This window comes from Nipponia nippon, unplaced genomic scaffold, assembly GCF_047370975.1.
Source record: "Nipponia nippon isolate SJK-2023a ecotype South Korea unplaced genomic scaffold, ASM4737097v1 scaffold_24, whole genome shotgun sequence".
Classification (NCBI taxonomy): Eukaryota; Metazoa; Chordata; class Aves; order Pelecaniformes; family Threskiornithidae; genus Nipponia; species Nipponia nippon.
In genome coordinates this window covers 1,146,709-1,170,250 of record NW_028262341.1, presented here as the reverse complement: position 1 = coordinate 1,170,250, position 23,542 = coordinate 1,146,709, and positions in this window count along the sequence as shown.

Genomic DNA, 23,542 nt, shown 5'->3' with positions numbered 1-23,542 from the left:
TTTCCCTTTAATTTATTTTGGAACTATATCACGTAACAGGAAAGGAAATCAAAAACATTTGTCTGCCTAACATGAGCACAAAACACATTTAATGGCTTCCATTCCTCCGAAATGTATTTGATGCAGTAATACTACAGATGAGAAAATACATTAAATTTTTTTGTGTGGGTGAATCAAAGCTTGGTGAATCAAGACTCAGCAATATTGTGGGAAAAGCAGTAAGGGAGTCACAACAGAAAAGTTTGTCTTAATGTTACACACCTGCTATCAAAAAGATATGTCAGAAAGGCATGTAATTCTCACTCATGGCTACAACTCTAATTAATCTTACTAGAATAGTGGCCAATGAAATAATATCTTTCCCAAATTTGAAGCACTGCCGCTGAAAAAGCATTCACATCAGCTGGAAAACTCCCAGAAATTCAATATATGATGTTTGAAATATTTTTAAATTAAGTGTTGGCAGATATTACATAAAAATGAGTTCCAAATCTGTAAAGCAAAACAATATATTTTTCTCCTGGTGACTACTGTGGCTTGAGAATATAAACTCTAAAAGCCCGAGAAGTTTTCAGTCTTGGGGTAGAAGGGGATGAACCATCATCCAAAGCAACCTCAGCTCCAAGAACAATAGTAAAAGAATGTCTGTGCAAGGCAGGTACAGCACAGAAAGTGGCCAAAAAATAAAGCGGAATCACAGTTACAGAGAACGCATGTGACATGCTACAAATGGCACCATTTGTGTTATCTTCATACCATGTATACTTACAGTGTGCATGTATAGGTGTGTATAAATAAACATGTATATGTTTATATGTGTATCTTCATAGTCACATACACCGACACAAATATGAGGGGCAGAGGGAAGGAAATGAAGGTCAGCTACCTAAAAGCTGAAAATAGGATCAGAAAAACAGCAGAAAAGGCACCTTTATGGCACCATATTGGAAATATTTGTTTAGAAAATTCACTGACTCACATTCCACCACTCTCTTTGCAGCACTTTTCTGCCTGTGTCTGAAGTGGAGACACAAGGAATTTGAACTCACTGAGAATTTCGAAGAAGGAGAGAAGGTGAACTTAATTTTTTGCTCTCAGAAAAAACATCAAACAAAAAAAAATCCCCAAGCTGGGAATAGAGACAGTTGATTCAAAAAATTCAGACCAGAAAGACAAATGTAAGTGATGGACAAAACCACCAGTTGAAAAAATTGATAAAACTGCAGAAATGGCATACTAAAATCTAAGTCCTTGAACTCTATTACCTTTTCCCTTATTTAAACACACATATTTTGACAAGGTTCTTGCAAAATACTAAATATTTTACAAAATCCGTACCATACAATTTTATTAAGGGAGCTATATTGGCTTCTAGTGGTCTTTTTACTCTTATTTACTGCATCATTCCTGTTACTTTCAGGAACCCCATTACCATACTGATATTTGGGACATGCCAGCTGGGCCATCCCAAAATAATAAAACATCTGAACCACCTCATTTCATCAATAACTAGAGATCACCCTAGATTCTGCAAACAAATTGCTATACAAATTTCAGTGCAAAGATGTTGGTCAGCTGAAGAGTACCAGAGTACACAAGAACCATTGGGTAAAGAACAGCCTGGAAGGGTTATAAAATAGACCTGAGACTTCTCAAATAGGAGGAGGGAGCATAAAATCACTTTCCTCTTTAAAGCAGCTTATTCCTTTGAGAGTCATTACTTTAAAGAGTTTAATTACACTTGCGAGTAGCTTTCAGAAATTACTAGCTCTAGCTAACATTCATTCATGCTGAACATTACAGGTGGGTCTTTTATATCAAGTTTCATCTTTTGTTTTGTTATACATAACAAAATGTCTCATTAAAAACAATGTGTTCATAGAAAATGGAGTGTCATAAATGTGTATTTCTGAGCTATTACAATAAACATTCATCATTCTTGTTCTAAGCACATGAACAAGAGCAGTTGTCAGTACATGTTGTTATCGCAGACCTTAAAATATCTGATGATCATTATAACCAACTAATTGCATGAATCTCTGTGCAATAGTGTGCAACAGAGGAAAGTTCAAGCCACAGCCAGAAGAAGTAGAGACCACATCATTCAAGCAGATTTCTTTTCCCATTGGTCTTCCCCCCTCAGAAAGTGAAATAACCCATAAGTGACAATCAGCTTGGAAACTATTACAAAACCCTTAGACTTTTGTGCCACCTCCTTGACTTGCACAGCTCCTGCTGCGAGCTTTGGTGAGTGAAGCGGCAGAGACCCACCTTAGCTGCCAATCTGATCCATCTGCATCTGCACTGCTGTGGCTGCATAAACCATCAACCCTGGGGCCCCCTATCCTTCACTGCCAGACGGCAACGCCGAGATAAACTTTCCCTGCAAAAAGCACTACATGTTTTGGAGTTTCCTGTGTTATCCTCCAAAGTTGGACTCAAGCCCCAGTACTTAAATTTAGATTAACTGTCTCACGTTTTATTTATTTACTGTTTCCTGAGTTATTAATATAATAAGCCTTCCCCATTTAAAGTCACCCCCCACATGCTGAAAAAACACAACAAAGACCTCTTAAAATGGCCCATTTCCTGTTGCTGTAACTGCACCTTCTCTGTGCGATTTCCTCAGTTTGCATAGAATGATTAATTATGTGTGTACACATTAGAGAAGCTACACGTGCATTGCTTTTCCTCTTTGCTAATTTTTCATTGGTACCCAAGATATAAACTACCATAAAGTAAACACATTAATGTTAAGCACCAGGAACAGGATCTCCCAGGTCCAACGCACATTTACAATGACCAACTCCAAAGACTCTTTTAATCTCCGGCTCTTTCTGAGCTGTCAGACTTGGACAGCATTAGTGTGACACTGACTTTGTTTTCACTCCTACAGCAACTCTCATCCAAAAATTTTGAAACATTTTGGAAACGTAATGATTTAACTCTTGCCACATCCCTGTGAAGTCGTTATCCCTTGTGCAGCTGGGCAGAGGGAAGGTTCACCTTCCTCCCTTCCAAGGCATTCCAGTTTTAATGGGTTCATGCAGCCAGAAAATCTGACCCACCAGCTGGGCTGGATCACTGCTGTTGGACTGATTCTGGCATAGTCAATATGTTCCCTCTGAAGGAATCAGCTGCACACAAGCAGTACATTGCAACTGCAAATTATGTTACAATCTAATTAATCTTAGATAGATGATAAAGTCTAGCGAGGGTTTACTTCTAGCATCCAGAGGAATCCTGAGCAATGACCAGCAACCAGCATTACTGGCCATTATTCAGTTATAAATGCAGACAATAATGTTTTTTCCAAACTCTTCCTCCATTCTTCTTTAAGTGGTCTTTTTCTCCTGCAGTGCCTCAGCCAGCAGCAGTTTCCCCCCTCAAGCTGCTCTCTCTCCCAGTTGCAAGAACTGGGCAACTTCCAACAATCAGAGACAATCAGCATCTCCCTGCTCAGAGAAAACACTTGTAATCAGTACTTAAAGATTGCACTCATCCTCTGGTGCTGGAAGATCTGGGCTTGTCACGTATAATTTTGTTTCTGGATGGGCACCAGAGCAAGGCTGAGGTGGGAGAGGCATCCAGTTTATGTACCACTCTGCAAGGAGGCACTAAATGTTTGGAGACAAATGGTGCTGTGAGGCACCATGATCCATAAAACACAACTGGATTAACATCTGGAATATTTGCAGGACTTTGTACATCCTAGAGAGAAATCTTGAACAAAGCAGGAAAAATGCAGTAAAACCATTTTCTCTTCCAAAGTGCTAGGCAAGTTAGTAAAGGTGAGCCCAATGACTGCAGGAGAAAGGAAATTCATACCCACGCTGATTTGTTTGCACTGCTGAGATATAAAGCTTATACACTGAACAAAGCAAACTGCATATCAGTTAATAAAGAATGGATTATGGTTTTTTTAAACCTGTTAATTTTTCAGTCCAGGTGCTCTCATTATTATTTCAGTGGTCGTGTTGTAAATGAAATAAGCAAATAGGTGGGAATGGCTGTCTGAAGAAAAATATTGTCCCACTCCTCTAGTTCTATCGGGTATAATCCTTTCCTAACACAACAAAAGAAGACATGCCTGTTATCTGTCTCCTTCAGGTAAGTTAAGGAAAGTCCTTACAGAAAAGGTAGACTACTGCTGGCTTTGCTCAAAAAAATATCATGGACTTCTTGTGCATCTGTAGATAAAATATGTGTGTGCGTGTCTGTGTTGTATATGTATTTACACACATGTAATGTACAACAGGAATTTTTATAATTACCTGCTGTAAAGAAAGCTGTCCAGAGGTATTGCTGCAGGGCCAATAGCTCAAATATCTTAGATTTAGATAAAAGATCATACTCTGCCCTTTCAAACTATACTTATTTGCAGCAAAGAGTGCTAAATGTTACTGATAATATGCAAATCCTGATTCTTTTCTTATGTGGCCAAATTTCTACCATTTTAATTCAAATAGCATCATTGTAACTGTTTCACATCACCAAAACTGCTGAGAAGAAAACAGATCATGCCAATTTCACAGGACTGCAGAGCAAAGCACAGCCCAATTGGTTGTACCAACTATTTTTAGAGTGATTATATGAGATTCACCTGAAACTAGCATGACAATATAGACTGCCAGAAGCTCTTATTAGAGTGATATATCAGTCTTTGAAAATCTTTGCCACACTTACATGCTACTAGATGGGAAATATGTCTTTCTATCTAAGAACTTAGATGAGAGTCAATTAAAACAATACTATTGCTAACAGCAAACCAAGGTTTTACCTCTCTGCTAGATCTAAGATTATGGTCCCAGGATGATGCAGCCCAGAATAAAATCTTTGCCCTATAACTCATTAAGCACCACAGGTTCAAACTCTGCCCTCCAGACCATGATAAGTGTCAGTTTCTGTCTTCCCATAAATTGCAAATTGTTATTAAAAATGAACTGCAATCATAATCAAGGAAACTGCAATTCACGCATTCAAATTAGGACCTGTAAAAAATTAGTTTTCTTTTGCCACCTACGTGGGCACTGAATTTTTAATGGAATTCCTTATACTCTACCAGCATAGCTTAAGTTCATCAGGTGTTCAAAGGTGCATTGTCACTGAAACTTATGAATCTTCAAAAGCCATTAGATTTGCTTTGAGGCATGCCTCATTTTTATGAGCGTTAAAGTGCTTTTTAAAGTAGGAATCGCAGATGCTCTACATATTTAATAAATTGATCTCTCCCAAGTTTTAATTTATGCTTTGTTAAGTAGTGCTCCTGGCTTATGAAGTTCTCAGTCTAAATGCCTCTACAGATCTGACTGGTTCCAGGTCAGCAGATCTTTCTCACTCCCTGTACCACGCTTCTGGTTTTCATCCTCGTAACAGATACATCATTACAGAATTGGGATTGCAAAATGTGAAACGGGTTGCACTGCAAAGCACAGACATGTCATTACTGTTACTGATGCACAAACTATACAAATGTATTAGTTTTGAATTTTAAAACAGGTGAGTCTGCCTGAGGAGAATAAGGAACAAGTTCTTCTGAATCTTCAGAAAGACATAAAAAATGCAAGCTGCAGATGAATAAACTGATGGCAAAAGTAGTAACAGATGTTTTATGTATTTTAAGATAGGTTATCATTTTTTGCTCACTTTCATGATCAGCATCGATCAGGTTTTCCTGACCTCATTCCAAAATACAACACTCAAAAATGTAGTAGGTCTCACATACAGTCATGAAGGGAAAAATACTAGTACTGTCACATTCAAACTCAAAGGAGAGTATGCAGAGTCAGGTGAAACTGAGACCCTTCATGAGAACATGCCTCCAGATATGAACAAGGTCCAGAAACCCACCAGCCTGCCCTCAGCTTTTCAAATAAGCCTGAAAACCTTTCAATGATGAAACTGGACATATGACACACCTCACCTGGATCTCTGTAAACAGAGCAGGTGACCTCCCATGAACATTGCTCTGTCCCAGATGACAAACCCCCATGGTGCCCAGTCAGGTCAGAATAGTTTCTTCAGAAATGGTCCAACATTTCATTTGCAAAACTGATAGTGTTGGGACAAAATAGGAGGATATGAAAAGGAAAACTGTCCAGACTTCCATGATCCTCAGATTTTCAGGAAGGAGTTTCAGCTGTCAACATTTTTTGGCCCAGGATACACTGACAGTTGGTCAGGTCCTGCAGTCTCCCCATCCATTAAGGTCTGTCTCTTTTCATTTCAGTCTCCATTTCTTTTTCCCACATTGTAAGGCCAGTAAAAACTTTAAAGTATCCTGGCAAAGATTATCTACTTTAAAGATAAATATCTCATCCCAAGCAGTTGCCTAAACTGTAATTTATACTTTGATATATGCTTTGATAGTGAAAACTGAACCTTGGGATATCCTATCCCACCATCCTATTCCAGAGGCTGACTTGCAAAGTAATTAGAGTAGTTGATTCAATGTCAGTAAATACCCCTCTATTAAACAAAAAGGCTCTTTTTTAAAGTCACTTCTGCAGCTCTTTTTCACCTTGGCATAAAAACCACACATTCTTTGGGTTTTTTTCTGTATTTCTATCATTCCCTTCCCCAAGAATCTTAAAGTGCTGTGCAGACATGAATGAATTACTCTTCACAAACCTGTCTGAAACTTAAATACTATCTTTTTGAAGGTAAGGATGGTTTTATTAAAGTAGTACATCCCATTTTAATTCAACATCTTCTTTTCCCATCCATAAAAACAAAGGTAAAGAAAAATGTCACTTTTATACTGGAGAGAGAACATGTGCAGGGAAAAGGATTATCTTTGTTTATGATGTGTTGTTGAATTCTCCACTTTTAGTTGAAAATTTTTCTAAGCACACTGCCAAAACTATATGGTGTTCTTTCTAACACAATGCAGATGGACACTGTGACATGGAAAGGAAAGTGCAGGAAGTGGCATTCATCACTGAAAAGGTCATATTAGAAGTAAATTGGTCTCACTAAAATGAAACCAAATGAAAATATAAGTTGCCTTGTAATCAGGTTTTTTCAGTTGTCTTTTCTTTCATTTCTGAATCCATTTACTCCATTAGGATGGAATTACTCTGTGGTTACCTACCGCAGTCACTTTTATTCTTAATCTGGCAAGATGTGTTATTTGCTGCATAAAAGTTTTCATCACCAACCATTATTGTGGTGGTTTAAATCAATCATACTGACTAAAAGCCCAGTTGTGACTTCCTGAGTTCATTGGGCTTTGTCATCATCGGGCCCTCTTCAAAAGATATAGAAGTGCAAGCAACTAAAAGCCTCAGCTTACATGTAGAGGTGGACAAATGATTGGAGTTTTTTTGACGTGGAAGAGCAAAATTTCATTTTAAGGTCAACTTGATAATTTTAATTTGACTAGTTATGAAGTGTTTCATTTTCCAGGATGTTCAAGAACTACGTTCTTTCTTCTGCTTTTAAATATAACATTGGGCAATAAAGATGCCCATTCCAAAAGTAAAAAATAAGAGGTTTTCTTTCAAAAAAAAAAAAAAAAAAGCAGGACAAAGCCTATTGGCACCTCTGAAAAAGGTGAAAATGGCTTTGAAAATGTCATACTAAGTTCTTGAAGATTGTCAACTGTTTTCCCATGTTCTTTTGAGTTGAAGTTATTTACCATTTTGCTTCCACAGCAAATTCTACCTTTTCTTTCCTTTCATTAGAAGAGAAAAAGCATTGTCCACCTGGCACTTCAGCAATGTTGAAGGTTGGTTTAAAAGAGAATATACCTGACCCTACTGTCATATTCCTCAACAGACATATGGGATGGCTCAAGGTAAATAATTTAATTTCTCTGTTTTACCATGTATCTCAAGTCAAAGCCTTTGGTCCCTACACATACCGTACCAGAAGATTTTTCCATTATTGGAAGAATAAATAACATTCAATGTTGCATTTACTTCCTGATTGATATTGTCATGAATTCAAGTCTACATATTGAATAACTCAAAGAAAATATTAATGGTCATATCAATTAACTTTTAATGACTATTTAACAAATTTCCAGTACTATTTATTCTCGTGACTCACTGCAGCTCCCCAGATTTTAACAAACTTACAGCACTGGCTTTCAAATTACGTATTGAAGGGCCAAGTAGCCTGTTGATTTTGGACTGCAAGGTGCCAGAGTGTTCTCAGAAGTGAAAGGATTTATGTTCTGTAATACAGGTAACAAAAATTAGTCACAACTTTATATTTTGGACACTGTACATCCTATTCCATCCACAGCCAGTAGTTTTTGGGAATCTGAACAGTAACGACCTGTGTGGAACTTACAATAAAGAACACAGCAAGGCATTATCCAACTTAATTTAAAAAATGTGGTTTCAGATTGGTCATAAGAAATACATTTAAACAGTATATTTTGAAATTCATCAATACAAGTTATCCCTGCAACTGAAAATATTCAAAAGGTATGGGTAATAAAAATCATCCTCAGTTACCTAAGATGGGACAATTTCTGTTTAATAATAAAGTGATATAAGGCCTCAGCCACTAGGCATAAACTGCCCATTTACTGTTTGCAGTGAAGTGAATTTTTCTTCTGCACAAGTTATTACAAAATTACCTGCCAGTTTGTTTGAGGTCGGGGGGGCTTTCACATTTTTGCAGGAATAGGGACCTGCTAACCTTCCTTTGAAGCATATGCTATCCATCATATTCTAAGCTCTGTTTTTAAGAAAGTACTTTACACAACATCCACTCAACATCACCTGTGGCTTTAAGACCATGAGTTTTGGGGTGCTAGAATTTCTTATCTAAGCTGGGGACAGAGACAAGAAACTGAGTCACAAGAACCTTTGAACCTCTTTTGAACGTAAGCTTAGATAGGAAATCCAGTGCTCTTCACTAACCTCCATTTCCAAATGCAATAATTTAGTCTTAAGTAAACACACTTCCTAGCAAAGAAGAAGCACTACCAGAAAAATGAAAAAGCTTTATCTTTCATACAGAGAAACAGTATTTGACATGCTACAAAGTGAACCATAAATGCAATGCAGACTTAGCAAATGCACAGTGTTGTGAATGATTTGGGTTACCAGGTAATGGAGGCTCTATAAAAAGAGCTATTAGACGTGCCAGTGCACAGGCAGAAAGCTCATTGTGATAATGGAAAGGAAAGGTAGTTCTTCAAGAAAGAATAAAAGCCTTTTTTCTTGTGCTCCATGCATTTTCTTATGATATTTTTGCATTCTAATTGTTCATTAATAGAGGGATTGCAAAGTGTAAAAGACTAACTATAAATATATATGTAGAATTACAGTATTTGAAAACATCTAAACTTCCATTACAGCATAGGGAAAAAATAAAGTGCAAGTAATGTGCAAAGGCTTGTACAATGCTGTCAGGGAAAGAAGAGACCATTCTCAGTCAGCTGTTTGGGGTACTACCTTATTACAAACAAGATGTTGTGGATAGAAGTAGAGGAGAAAGAAAATCTGTGAACAATTCAGTTTGAAACTTTTAAAGAAAAAGAGGCTTGTGAGGATAGGGATTGACCATGTCTATTCATGGACTCTTCTCAGTGTTACTGAAGAAACACACTCCTGCAATGCCTGTAACCGTATGTGTCAGACTAATGCAGGTAAACACAACTTGCTTTTAAATACACAAGTCTATCTTAAGTAGACTTGGTAATGTTACTTAAGTACTCCTACAGATGAACTACAGATTATTAAGACTAAGCTCTCCTCAATTCACTTTCCATAGAGTAAAAATACTGATTAGCACCCCCAAAAACATAACAACCTCAACGTGGCAGTATACAGAAAACATAATTAAGAATTAAAAATAATTTTAAAAGGTTCTTTATTTCTACAGTGAAGTGGCATTCTCTCAGTAGCTTACAGCATTCTACAATTCACCATACAGAGCATCAGCCTAAATGTATTTTATTTTCTCTCCATTTCCCCTCAACCTGTATACCGACCCACTGCTCCAGATCCTGTCCAGCTCCTGATCATTCCTTGACTCTTAAATCACAGGATTTTAAGAATAAATATTCCTGCTTTGTTAGTATCTCTCTTCACACTTTGTCTTTTTAATAGATTGCTCTCCTTCCCAAGATGATGAAAATTGAATCCAGGTCAAGAAATTTTCATTCATCTTTGTTCCTGGGGTGTTCTTTTCCTCTGGTTTTTCCCCACATCACCTGCACCTCTAAGTTTACTTTTTTTTCATCTCCAGGATGTTGTCAGAAGTTTCCATGCCTTCACTAAAGCCCTTCCCACAGCTGCCCAGATGCCCAGCTCTGCTTACAGTGATTCCAACATGGTCTGCCTAAATTTTCAGTGGCAGACTTAATAAAACAGATATTATGGTCTGGGCTGTTTCTTTTGTCTCCAGGAAAATTATTCCTGTTTTCAACCTGCTTCAAAACTGATAAGACATTGCTTTCGATGTCTTGTGCATAATGAAGATTGCACAGCAGTGAACAGCTAATCAGGGCCAAGTCCTCTATTTGACTTGTAAATGCCTCTGGCACTCTTCCAAACTCAGCGCAATTACTGCAGATTTACAACACTTTAAAGTGAGAGGTACAGTTGGTCTAGTAAATCCAGTAACACATAAATGCTGAAAAATCACAAAATTGTCACCGTTTAAGTAAGTTATGCTAACTTCAGGGCTTCTAGCTGTGCTGAGAGAACTGTGGAGCTCTATGTATAACATCTACTGATTTAGGGGTTTGTGTGTTAGCTCCTTTTAATATTGGGGACTGACCAATGGAAACACAAGAAAATGTTTTCGTACTCCATACAACAGACAAAGTAAGTTCTTGTGCCCTCTGGCTATGGTCTATATCACATCAAATTTGTTCCACAAAGTTGTATCAAGTGTGTTTGCTATGTGACCTCTTTCTGATTAGAAAGGAAATTCTGTCATGAGACTTTTACCTTTAGTTCGATAGACTTCAACAGGAACAGTGTGTTCCCATCCAAAGCAAAATTTGACCCTCACAATTTGCACTCTTTCTTTCTACATTTTGGAGACAGCATTGATGTTGTCAATACAAGAAGGGGAGAAAAAAAAAAAAAAAAAAAAGCAAAATGTAAGAACAGAGCCAAGCTTTGCCAGAAAATTTAGCAGATTATAGTATGTAACAGCTTGGATTGGGTATGTGTTAGAACTGCAAACAGGAATCACTACAAAACGAAAAGCTGAGAGAGAGTTATTTGGGGAGGTGGGGGAAGCTAGATTAACAGACTTAATAAAAATATTTTGCAAAATGTGTATTGTACTGAGCTCCATACCACCACAGCAAGACTGCTTCCAGTAGTCAACCCATACTTCCTCATGAAAGCTTTCCTACACCAGCATTTCACAGTGCACTTAGTACCACACACAGAGATAGCACTCCTTCTTCACCCTAGGAGCTCAGGTGTGAAATCTGATGGAAGTTAATATCCTCAGAAAGATCAAATAACCCTTTGGCTTTGTACATTAAATGTCATTCAGGGTGTGAAGTGCAGGGACTTAGATTCTCTACCTTTGCAGTAATCACCTTTAAAGAGAAAGTGTTCAGTATCTTACTCAAATGAAATAACTCACCTATAGCAGGTGAGACGTAAAGCACTATTATGGCTTTCATCTTAATGATTCAATAAGTTCTTGTTCCTTTTCATCACAGAGGTAAATGAGTATGTTCAATGTCCTTTTATTAGCCACTCACTCTGGGAAAGAGTGAAAAGGTTTTTTGCAGCTGAAGGCTAAAGTCTTCATCAGTGCTGTTCTTGTTGGGAAAGAGCAGTAAAAAAAGAAAGTATATCTGATGCTAGTGCTGTCTTTTTTTCAAGCACACTTCTTGGAAACAACAGGCATAACTCATCCATCAGCCATTTCAAGAGCTGGCAAAATTACATTGATGGTGTGCTCCTCAAAGTGCTGCTCTTAGAGTCTTCTGCTCAGGAAAACTCAGCAATGGTGCAAATCTCAGCTGATTGAGGAAAACTCTTTCTAGCAGAAGGCAAAAGCAGGGAGAGGAAAGAAGACAGGTATGGGCTTAGAAGAAAGAGAACAAACAAAAGCATGCTGTCAGGACTACACAGTCACTACCAATCTGTTTTTTAGGATGCAGCTGTTTAGGTATCCTTCCTGAGCTGAGGGTGATGAAGTCCCAGCAGTATCATACTAGAACACAGAATCCCAAGATTTGATAGAAATAGCAGCAACAGTGGCAAAATTTACCTCGTCCCCAGCAAACTAGCCTTTGGCTACTGCTGCAGCACAGATGTCCACCACGTGGACACACATCAAGCCATGCAACTTGTCCTCAGAGCCAGGGGACAGGACTTGGCCAACCTTATTTACTGGTAAAGGCACAGCTGTCTTCTTTTTGATAATAATTAGGAACATGCTATGGTTGGCTCAGTTGTGTCTCATCTCACACTGGTTTTGCTTCAAATATAATCTTAACATAATCCTTCAATAATATCACTTCGTAATTTTGTTGACCTTTCATACTTTTTTCCTGTAAATTTTACAAACAATTTGTTTGCAGTAGTCCTAGTCAATGTTTTGTTACCCTTGACAACAGCTCAAAACCTCCTTTTCCAAATTTCCTAGCATTTTCCTTCCCTTTAGCTCAGAGAAGCCCAGGTGATGTTCTGTAAAGCAGAGGGACCATTTGGCAAGAGCAGTAAAAACAAGAGTTGGCAACCAACTGCCAGCAACAGAAGGGACCTTTTCAGTAAACATTTTCAATATATTCATAAATTGCCAAGCCAAAAAGAGGGAAAAAAGTGCAGTCAGAGTTGTAATGCCCTGGAGAATAACAGTTTGATTGTTTTTTACAGGACGAGAAGGATGTGACTGGAGCTTTGTTACACAAGCTCTAAAGTTCATTGCTTTTCTCCCTCAGATCTCACTTACTTTTACATGTTGTCATTATAGACATTCACATACCAACAATCTGATAGCAAGCATGTAGTTCTTTCAGGCAGCAACTACTACAACATTTTGTTGATACTCCCTCAGAGTGAAGAATCTGTTTATTTAAAAAAAAAAAAAAATCAGCTTGGTTTCAAAGCCTGCTATACTAAACCTATGAGCTTATATGCTCAGTAGGTCATATAGTATGTCAGATACAGAGTATTGCTACATGCAGATATCAAACCTCAGGCTACATTTTAACCAGAATCAAATACTGCAACACCAAGTGCATGGGAGGCGAGAAAAATTGCAATTTTCAAGCTAAAATAGCTCATTCTCCTCATTGATGTCTTGTGCTTTAGGCTTATAAACCAACAGTGATGTCAGTGCAGTCACTAAATTACCAAGTGAGAGAAAACTTCAAAACTCAGCAAGAGGCCCTTAGGAAAGGGATATAATTGCCAAATTAAACCCTCCACTCCCACTCTTTCAGCCACAAAGAAAGCAGGATGCTCCAGCTCACTGGTCAAAATGTTTCCAAAGGAGACATACTCAAAAAGAAAAATCAAAATACAGTAACATTAGCTTCTGATATCTGTTCCCATCTCCACTCAAAGAAGGCACTTATGATCTTATTTTCCTATAAAGGAGTTGGAACAATAATTTTAATTAGTATGTCCTTCAACCACAGCAGAATAACATTTTTCTAGCATTTAAAAAAAAACGTAACAACCCATCTAAAATTACAGCTTGTCCAGCAGGAAATAATCTAAGACAACTGAACTGCAGCAGAAAAAGTCCAGAGCGGGTGTTAAAATTAATACAGGAGAGGCAATGCTGCTCCTAAAACATGAGAATGTACAGTCCAGAGACGATAGAGTTTGTTCTTTTGGGGGAGAAATCATCAATAGTGTTCAGTTATGATCCCATTTTCTGTCATTTCTATTTCTTTTTTTTCTCCTGGGTAATTTAAGCTGTAACGACTGGCTCTAAGGAGCTGCAATGCATGCCAAAAGGTTAACTCTTCAACAAAGAAAAAATCCAACTCCTCTGACAAAAGGAGAGGACAAATAAATGCAGATTTTGGCAGTTGCGTGAAGAATAAGCCAAATTCATCTTTGGTGTAACAATAGTCTACTTCACTAACATAACCACAGGAAAGAATATGAATCATTATTTTAAACATAATGAGTAAAATGTGTTCTTATTTCACTGAATTACAATTGATTCCACAGCACTTGAAATATTGGGGCAGAGGGGGAAGTCCAGCACTCTTGATTTCATGATAATATACATCACTTTCACTAAAGATGAATGCAATCATGGTTTATGTTTCAAAGATATATTTAGTAATGAACATAAGAACTGGAATGCAAGCCCAAGTGAGTATCCCCAAATTGTCACACCACGTATTGGAAAAGCACTGATCTGGACCCAGACTGAAACTTCACAGCAGCTCACTTCCACGGGAGAAGCCAATATTCCATTCCTGCACACCCCTCTCACTAGCTTAGGCACAGAGATACTCTGGAGGCAAACAAAAGCCGTAGCTGCAAATGCAGGGTAATTGTAAACATAGCAAGACATGTTCTTATTCACAGAGAAGCTGGATCTAAAAAGCTTGTGTCCTGCGATTCGGTCAGAAACACTGATGCTCACAGAAATGAACTTCAGTGCATTGTAATACCTCTATAAAACGGGTTAAAAAAAAAGTAAGCCACAAGTGTAGACCATCATTTTATCTAATCAGCTGCTAGTGCTTTTGCTGCTCGAACAGGGTTAATCAGACATACATAAAACTATTTCCTGGCACTTTTGGAAAGCTTCTCTGGTGATGATTCCAACAGTATGAAAGGTTTCAATTTTTCAGAGTTTATATTGGCCTAAAGTGTACTGAATTTTATTTTATCACACCCTGTGGGACACATTCACTCGAAGTCTTTTTTAAGACAGCTTAGAGCAAATCTAGCAACCCAGTCTGCCTCTCATCTATGAACATTGAAACAAAGATTAATAAAGAATTAAGCAATGAAGCAGAAAGGAAAACTTAGAATAAGTACGTTTTGTAAAAACAGCACAAGTACTTACTTTATTTTGTACATGCTTTACAGGGAGTTTTCTGATCAGGATTATACAGCTAGGAGCATTGCTAATTCCAAGGAATACTATACTAAAGCAATCAAGCTGCGTCGAGAAAACACAACCAGAGCAGTGTTACCGAGGTCCAGTATCAAAACCATGGAGTACACCAGTTGAAGAGCATGGCAGGCAGGAAACTTCTGCCATTGGGAAGACGCAATGAGCCCATGCCCAGTCCCAGCCACTTTCTCAGACAAGTTTTGCACTGAGCTCCATATCACTGTTGTTAAACTGCTTGCAGTGGTTTAACACTAGCTTTGGTCTCTCTATAACCAGGAAAAGGTAAGCAGATGTCAGTGGCACTAGAGCAATCGAAGGAAGAGGTCCATCAGACCTCCCCAAGGCTGCATGCTCAGCTACTCCCGCAACTCGCCACTTACATTGCCTGAACAGCATAATAGCTGTCCTGCACTAAGAAATAAATGGAACCACAAAAGGCATGATGTTGGGCCAGATCGCCACTTCTGATGAGAGTATCACAACTGCTGTTACAATGTAGAGCACATTTAAAATACTTGTAGATCATCACTTTTGCACTCACCTTATGGTGGATTTATATCTCTAGAGCAAAGTATAAAGAACTGATATTCAAGGTCTTAATTCCACACTAGAGTCCAAAGTTATATGTGTCTTTTGCAATAAGCTTAGACGCTTGTAGAAATATTTTTTTTTAAATTACTGCTTTTTTACACATGCTTTTATTTTCAGATTAACCTCCATGAAATTAAGCAGCTATACTGTTGGGAAGAAGGTGAATAATTATCAAAATTCCACATTTTCTACATAGAGGTGTAGAGCCCACTGTATAAGAGCTCTATAGGAAAATACTGAATATATTTTTGCCCTATAGGCAAATCCCAAATATAACTTCTCAGAAATCTGTTTAAAGCATTTTCTTCTGCATGCGGTTGAGTCACTTGAGGTTTATTTGTTTTAGTAAGCTGCTTAATTGGGCAGTTGCCCCAACACATTAATGAGATTTAGTCATTTACAGAGTAAATTTTATTCCTTATTACTTAGTAAGTCGTAAAAAGATTAGAGTGCTGCCCTGGTGTTGCTGTATGAAAGGACTTAGATGCATTGCCTGCACAGCTAACATGATTGAAGCAGGTGAATTGTGGGATGCTATACAGATAACAGATCGATCGTTTCATCTGTGTCACTCCTTCCCCATGGCCAGCAGAAAACATGTGGCACAGAAGAGTGAAGACTTTCGTACATGCCTGGCTGCTGTAATATCCATTGCCCTGACCTGCAGGTATTCCCAATATATTGTGAAGAGGGCAGTCTCAGCAATGCCAGGAGCCCTTCCTCACTAAGCAGTAACGATGGGATGACAGGAGAGCAAGGTCACTGCTTCATCCTTAGCCTGGAGCTCATCCCAGTCTCAGCCCCAACACCTCGTACTTCACACTAGCAAATTTGAAGAAAGAAGCATATACTGCAGTGTTCCATGAAATATACCCCCTGATGGACGCTTAGACCTACAGTACACTGGCTCAGCAACTTACCATGTAAGGTAAGGACTAGCAGAGCTTGCACCGACTGCTCAATAGACTATACACAGAGTTGTAATCTCTACAACATCCTTTAAGAACGAGACTCAGTCAAAAAGGCATGGCCTTTGTATAACTTTCTTAACTCTTGCTACTCTTTCTGGCAAAAAGTAAACCTCGCTATAGCTAAAGCACTTCCCTTCATTAAGCAATGCAATACCATTGCATTGTCTCATAAACGATTCTTCAGGGCTGCTCTGAGCACTTCATCTCTGAACAGTTTGCATTCTTGAATTGCAGTATAAAGCGTGCTGGACCAGCTGCTTGCTTTGCAGATCATTCTCTGAAACTGCGGGGATTATGCTGTACAGGTGCAATGGGTGATATTTGCTCATGAAGAGAGATTGCACAGTCAAGTTCAAGAATTTGAATTCCAATCTCCAAACAGGTTTGAGCTGCTGTTGACAACCAGGTGGAGGGAAATCAGTGACAGAAAATCTGCAGCTGTGGAGAGAGTGATCTATATAGGCAGAGATGAAAGCTCACTTTATCCCTCAGTTTCAGCAAACTGCTGGTGTTGCTGATCTTCAACCTGGCACAGATACCCATAGTCAACACCTTGAGGTATTACAAAGACATTTTTTCAATAAGAATTAATACGTGAAATGAAACCCTTTGCCTTTCTAAAGCCTCTAGAAATAGATGTGAAAAAGAAAAGTGGCCTTTTAAACTTTTAGTCACGTCAGAAGCCTAGAGCAGCACCAGACATTCTGAAATGTGAATTGTTCCAAAAGGAGAAGGAGGGTCTTTCAGGAATGCATCCCATCTCCAGCTTTGCCCTGTTTCAGCTGCCACTAAGGCTCTGTGGGATTTTATTTATTTTTTTTAACACTCCTCCAAGTTTATACTCATGCCTCTCCTGTGTCCCTGGAACATGTAGCAGTTATGGAACAGATTTGTATTCCCAGATTCCTGTGACTGAAATGTCTAATAATGGGTTTTAGTGTTTTGTTTTCTTAAGCTCATGTTGGAACTCCACAGCCACCCTTTGGGCTCAAATAACATTTTCTGCACTTGGAATCAGGGACTCTGGCTGCTAGACATGGAATCACCGAAGCAACTTAAAATGCATAAGGCAAGAGATGTAGACTGTTTCCCCTTGTCCTCAACCATATGACAGTCAGAGGAAATAAGACCCTCTGGACTTAAGGAATAAGAATTGCTGCTATATAGAAAGATGATAAGTGTAAGTAGTTTAAATAGGACTTGTGTTAAATATGCATCCTGATATTCAACATTATGGGGATGCATTAGTTTTCTTTCGATGTATAAAAAGATGAATAAGGTTCTGTGTGAACACATATCAGCTTCTATATATTATTACAATGGTCTTCACACCTGATGTTTTTTTCAGAAAGAGACCTCATTTTTATCCTTTTTGAAAATCATGAGTTACCACATGAAAAATATTTTCTCTTGCTATATCTAGCTGTCTCCAAGAAAAGAAAAAACAAAAGCCCTTAAGGGGCTTTCTCAAAGACAACTTTTTTTACTGAAATTCTATTACTGCTTTGGAAAATGCTTGTTTTTAACAACTTGTCCCGTGCAAAAATCTCCCTGTGTAAACTAGGAATTGTCTAGATCCCCTGGATATTGTTAGGTAACTCACAACTGCTACAGAAATGTTTCAAGTAGTAGCCTGGCTTCTGTGAAAAATTTTAGTCTTCCAGTTTGTAAGTATTAGTGGACTGTTCCCAAGAACAGTGATGAGGGAATACTATGGGTGTTGCTGCTCTTTGTCATGAAGGACTGGAAGTATTTGAGATGTCTCTTTCTCCAGTTACTCAAGAGGAAGGTAGCCAGGGTGAAAAAGCTCAGATACAGCAAAGGCAGGGACGCAAGAGGTTAAGTAAGCAGACAGAAAATGTAATGCTGTTAATGCTGTGGTGTTTTCCAAAAGGACCCAGGCAGCTTGTCTCCACCTTAATTCACGGTTCCTGCCCCTGCACTGGGAACTCAGCATAGTACTCGTTTTTCTCACCTGGTGTGCAGAATAAGAAAATTCAGGAAGGTCCCAAAGCTAGGTGTTGTTTCCACAACTCTTCAAGTCTACCTCACACACGTCAAATCATGGGACAGGGTTCATTTCCTCCATTGACTCTGCGCTCGATGCGCCCTGGCTGACATGACAACTTAAGAGCATTCTCCATGCAAGTCTTCTTGCACCAATGAGAGGAAAGCTGAAACTATAACTAAAACAATTAAAAACAATAAGTACATAAAATACTTCTATATAAAGTTAATTTGTTATATACCATCAAGATTAAAAGCTAGGGTAAAAATAAGCCTCAAGACTTGAGTCGCATTGTGTTTATAATGTGAACTGTAGAAGTTCCAGAGCTCAGAAGCATCCCTACTGCAGCTCCATTAAGAGGGGAGAGATCAAATATCAGGAGAATATCCTATCTAGTCAAGTCAAGGTTTAGATAATGTTACCAATAACAGTTCTATCACTCATTTCTTCCATGGAAAGGGAAAGATAATCATACATTACATTAATTATTTTTATCAATATTGTCCTCAATGCTTAGCTAAGCTCTCTCGGGCAGAATGTGTTTTCTTGTTATATGTCTGTTCAGGAAAAGCAGAAAACAATGATAATAAGTCGAGGTCTAGAAAACATGACCTGCAAGGAAAGAATGAAAAAAGTGAAGTTTTTCAGGCCAGAGAAGACGGGTGGGAGACGTCATAGTAGTCTTCAAATATAAAGCAGATGAATGGGAAGAGGAAAAGAATGAGATTTTCTCTGTTTCCTGATGGACATGACAAGAGGTAATGGATTTGAAGTAAAACAAAGAAGGTTCAGCAGGATAAATCTCTAGTGTTAGAGTGATCCTTCCTCCACTTGGAGGGGGAGACTGAAAAATCTCTAGAGCTATGCCCATACTAGTAAATAAAACTGCTCAGGAATATTCCCAGACACTGGAACTTCATCATCGGCACCGTCAAACCACCAAACCAGGGTACTTGGCATGCCTTTGTAGAGGAACTGTATAGAATTCATCTAAATTAATTTGTGGATTGCAGTTTTGCAATTTGTTTTTTCCTTTCCCCCTAACTATCTTCTTCCCCAGCCATCTGAGAGTCAATCACTGTCTTTGCAACATAACAGCCGCAGACGATGAAGGACGGCCACAAGAGAACAATTGGAACAGGCTGCCCAGGGAAGTGGTTGAGTCTCCATCCCTGGAGGTATTTAAAAGATGGGTAGATGTGGTGCTTAGGGACATGGTTTACTGGTGGACTGGGCAGCGATAGGTTAATGGTTGGACTCGATGATCTTAAGGGTCTTTTCCAAACTTAACAATTCTATGATTCTATGATTCTATAAGAGACCCAACTTCACTGCTCTCTCTGAATTCTGGTCCTCCCAGCAGCCGTGCTCAGGGTGCAGGTGCAAGAGGAGAGGCCATCTGCAGCTTACCTTCAAGCCAGGCAAAGGACTGCCATCCAAGAAGAAAAAGAAATCCCTCCCTCCCTCAAGCTTGAGTGCCTTTTGCTTTGTGGAGCACACATGCATTCTCTCCAACAGAGGCTATGTGACTCCTAAACAAAAGCAGATGGAACCAATGAACAGAAAACAGTTATTGCCTGCTAGTAGGTGAAAAAAATGATGCTCATTGATGTTTATTCTTACTTATTATTTCTGCTTATTTTATCATAATTTTTTGTATTATTATTTCATTAACAAATGCACAAAAAGAACATCTGCATGGAGAAGGAGTTGCTCTGAAACACATCTTTAAGTACCACTTCTTGTTCAGGATTTATGCTAAAGTTGCCCTACTCCAAAAGCTGTTTTATCAGGGAGCTATAATCCTAAATCACATGGTCTTTCCTGATACACTTCATTAGAAGAAGACATAATAACATACAGCTGACCAGACACAGAAAAAAACTTTTTCTCATCTAATAACATTAGATTTTGAATGTTTTTATCTTCTTTATTCAGGGACGAAAGGTAGAATTTCACAGTCAAAAAAAGCTGGAAAAAATATGTTTTCCAGGTAAGTAGAAACATATGTATTGTTCACCACCCTTTTAACTTTAACCATGATTTCCCTCTATGTTACATTTTTAAACAAACGCATTGACCTAGAAAGCCAGGTTTAAGTCTCAAAACAGAATGCCTCATGAATTTTAAATTTTCTCTCCCCCAAAACATTTCATCCAATGGGATTCATCTGAGCTGAATTGCTCTCAACAGAATATTTCGGTTTCAGTATGTCAATGAAGTTTCCTAAATCTACCACTGCTTTATTGCAGGAGTAGATGACACTCCACAAACAGGTCACGGTCTACCCCATCCTAATCCTGCTGCAGCATTTGTGAACCATCTGTACGGAGAGGAAGCCAGACAAGTGAACACAGCTGTCAAGAGAATTTGTGTTTCACTCTCCTTACTCGCAACATATGCATCCCAAATCTCAAAATAGCCTGTCAGATCCACAAGGTGTTTTGTTCCTTGCTTGTGTTGTCCTCTCTGGAGCAGGGATGCTGAGTGAAGAGGTAATGTTGCTGAGGGAGATGAGTGAGATATGGCCATCAGGATTAGAATGACTGTTGAATATTTTAAAATGTTTAAATGGAGGGAAGAATGTATTTTACACTCATAGAGACTCCAATAAAGTGTTAATTTCAGTAACTTCTAAGCAATTTGAATGGATAAGGATTAGTCATCATACTCTAGGAAGGACAGGGTTTGATAGGTAACATACAATACATATGCAAAGATTTTTTCTCTTCTTATTTTAATAATACCCTAATTGTCAATGATGGAGCTTCCATAATTTCCCATAGGAAAAGTCAAAAGCCGTGGTCTGGAGAGAAACATTACAATTAGAGTCGGACAGAAATTTTCCAACCTAAATTTTTTCCGTTAGAAAATGCCAATTCCATGAAATCAGCATGTTCCCATAGCACATTTTGATTTTGTCAGATCTTTAGAAGGAAACCAGCTGCCTGGTTCCCTACCAGTTTGCTTGCTTGCCCAACAGCCCACCTTGCAGGCAACCACAGAGCCTGGACCCAAAAGGCATAAGCCACAGCGTTCAGGACTTCTCCACTCTGCTCACAAAGACACTGAGACTCAGGAGATTTGCAGCCTAATCTCCTGCTTGCACAGCAAAAAGTATCTAGATGCCTAGGGTCAGGGCTGAGGATCCTTGTGCTGAATGGAGGTCCAGCATCAATTTTGTTTTGAAAACACATGGAAGGAAATGTTCCATCCATGAGACATTCTAAAGGTTTGTTCGAACATAGAGTTTTTTGGGGAGTTGGGGTTTATTTTAGAATTTCCCACAGAGCAGACACTTTAAATGCCATCTGACACTGCATTAGAGCAAGTCACTACCAGATACAGTCATCACTGATTGTTGGTTGGGGGAGATACATACATTAGATTTATAAGAGGCAAATGACATCACATTTACCAAAGTGTTCTGTAAAACACAGAACAGGACTAGAGGGAAATACACAGGGACCTGTAAAGCCAAAGACTAACTGAGCAGGATTGCTCATGAATGCACACTGAGTGAACAAAGGCAATGGAATAAGATGTCCTATACCCTACTGAGGACAGCAGAAAAAAGAAAGAAAGGAAAAAAAAAAAAAAAAAGGAAAAAAAAAAGGAAAAAGAAAAAGGAAAAAAAAAAAAGAGGAAGAACTATTCAGAATTGTTTAAGAAATAAACCTTAAAGAGAGCACCATCTTGGTCAAAGAATAGGAGTGAATTATTAGCAAAAAAAGTCACCCAGGAAAATGTCTTGGCCAAGACTGTGATTTTTTGAGCTGTGCTTCAGGATCTTCAAAGAGGGATTCCATGACTCCTGAGCAAAGGCTCCAATGAAATCTGAGCAGGTGGAAATCTTTTATCAGAGATTCTAGAGTCAGTCAGAAGCACGAGGAGGCAGAAATCCATGTATGGGTCCCCTGTCTTCCAGCTGTAGTAGTCACTGGGCAGTAAATGATGGGGTAATTAACAAAGAATAAATGGGGTTCACCACTGGAAAGTAGCTCTCACATCACCTAAGGCAGACTTTAAATTCTACATATGTTGCTAAATAAGAGCAGGAATCAGGGCTGCTACATGACCTAAAGAGTATCAGGGAAGTCTTTTGCCCCTACAGCTCAGACTCAGGGATGTCTATCATCTTTAATATACTTTTGCTTAAAAAAAAAAAAATCTGCAGCTTTCCTCCTACGAGGTTTTTAAATACTTGCAAGGTAAGAGAAAGCCTCATAATAAAAAGGTCTCATCACTTATCACCATGCAAACCCATAAACAAGCAACACTGATGGGAAATCAAATATGTTACTAATGGATCTTCCCAGCTTACAAAATCTTCAGTGAGCCATCTCAGCTGCAAAGATCAGCATTATACAATAATGTTGCTAAAGACTCCTCTTTCAAAAGGCTAAAGCCAAGGTAACTGAGCACAACTCTTACTCAGTAACTATTAAAGATATATTCAAACATAGTTGTACTGAATAAACCCTTGACAGACTTAGAGAACAAATTGCCTCAAGTCTGAGGCCACAAGAAAGGCAGAGTCCAGAAATTACTGTGTTGAAAAGAAAGCCTGTGAACTAATCGTGTAAGCATACTAAAACATTAATAGTTTTGAACACTGAAGGTGAAAGAACATTTGTTCACCAAAGGTCACTCTTCCAGCTCAGGGGGGAATTTTAAAGAACACATGTTGGAAAATTGCCTCAGTATTTGTGTTATTTCACCCCTGGGCATCGTTTGCAGTGTAAAGCAATTAGTCTGGTAGCCAATGAGCATCCTGGTGTTGAAACCCTCCAGGAAAAGTCAGCATTGCTTAGAGTAACAATACTTCACTGCTGGACCCTGGTTCTCATGAATACGTGTTTACTCTTTATTAAAAAAAAAAAAAAAAAAAAAATTATTCCAGGCTAGAAACGGAACAAGCCAGCCTGATATAAAAACTACA